At 42.6% G+C, this 1,301-nt stretch overlaps 1 protein-coding gene across 2 annotated transcripts in view; it reads left to right on the top strand.

The window, feature by feature from the left end:
* The window catches only part of LOC120073714, a 22,307-nt gene that overhangs the window by 9,341 nt on the left and 11,665 nt on the right, over nt 1–1,301 (top strand). The window lies entirely within an intron of this gene.

The following is a 1,301-nucleotide window of genomic DNA, read 5'->3' as shown; positions in this document are numbered from 1 at the left end:
TAAGGCCGTTAGCCATTAATTCTCTCCATAATACTGAAATGTTCAGAACTGCCATAACTCAATCAAAATGTCGACGAATTTCTCCAAAAGAAAATGCCCAACTTTGGCATCTATGTTTAGAGCACATGAATCTCAATAGGATTAAGAGATTGGTGAAGAATGAACTTCAAAGTGAGTTAGAAGAAAATTCTTTGCCAATGTGTGAATCTTGCCTTGAGGGTAAGATGACTAAATGACCTTTTACTGGAAAAGGCTCTAGAGTCAATGAGACTCTTGAGTTAATACATTCTGACCTTTGTGGTCCTATGAATGTGCGAGCCCGAGGTGGCTATGAGTATTTTGTCAGTTTTACTGATGATTACTCCAGGTACGGGTATGTTTTTCTTATGCAACGGAAGTCTGAATCCTTTGAAAAGTTCAAAGAGTTCAAGGCTAAAGTTGAAAATGCATTGGATAGACGGATTAAAACACTTTGATTGGATTGGGGTGGAGAGTTTTTGAACTCCGAAGTCCAGGACTATTTGATAGAACATGGAATTGTTTCCCAACTCTCAACGTCGGGTACACCTCAGCAGAATGGTGTAGCGGAGAGGAGAAATAGGACCTTGTTAGACATAGATCGCTCGATGATGAGTTACGCTTCCTTACTAGACTCGTTTTGGGTTTCGCAGTGGAGACTGTGGTGTACATACTCAATTGTGTTCCCTTCAAGAGTGTTGCAAGAACACCTCTGGAGTTGTGGAACGGGCGTAAAGCTAGTTTATGTCACTTCCACATTTAGGGTTGCCCTGCACATATGCTTGAGGCTAATCCTAAGAAGTTGGAACCACGGTCGAGGTTGTGCCTCTTTGCAGGCTACCCAAAGGTACACGAAGGGGTATTTTTATGATCCAACGAAAAATAGGGTGCTTGTTTCAACAAACGCTACTTTACTGGAGAAGGATCATGTAAGGGAGCACAGTCCACGAAGTAAAGTCGTGTTGCATGAGCTTTCCAATGAAACTACTGAAACTTCAACAAGAGTTGTTGAAGAGCCTACTACATCAACAAGAGTTGTTGATGGGAGTTCATCCAGTAGGTCGGTTCCACCTCAAGAGTTGAGGGAACCTCAACGTAGTGGAAAGGTTGCGAACCCACCCGTTCTCTATCTGGGTTTCACAGAAATCCTTGCTATGGTAGCAGATGGTGACATTGAGGATCTGTTGTCTAATAAGAAGGCAATAGAGGATGTTGACCAGGATGAATGGGTCAAGGCCATGGATCTCGAGATGGAGTCGATGTACTTTAATTCAGTATGGGAT

Source organism: Benincasa hispida, chromosome 3, assembly GCF_009727055.1.
Source record: "Benincasa hispida cultivar B227 chromosome 3, ASM972705v1, whole genome shotgun sequence".
Lineage (NCBI taxonomy): Eukaryota > Viridiplantae > Streptophyta > Magnoliopsida > Cucurbitales > Cucurbitaceae > Benincasa > Benincasa hispida.
This window is presented reverse-complemented; position numbering and strand designations above follow the sequence as displayed.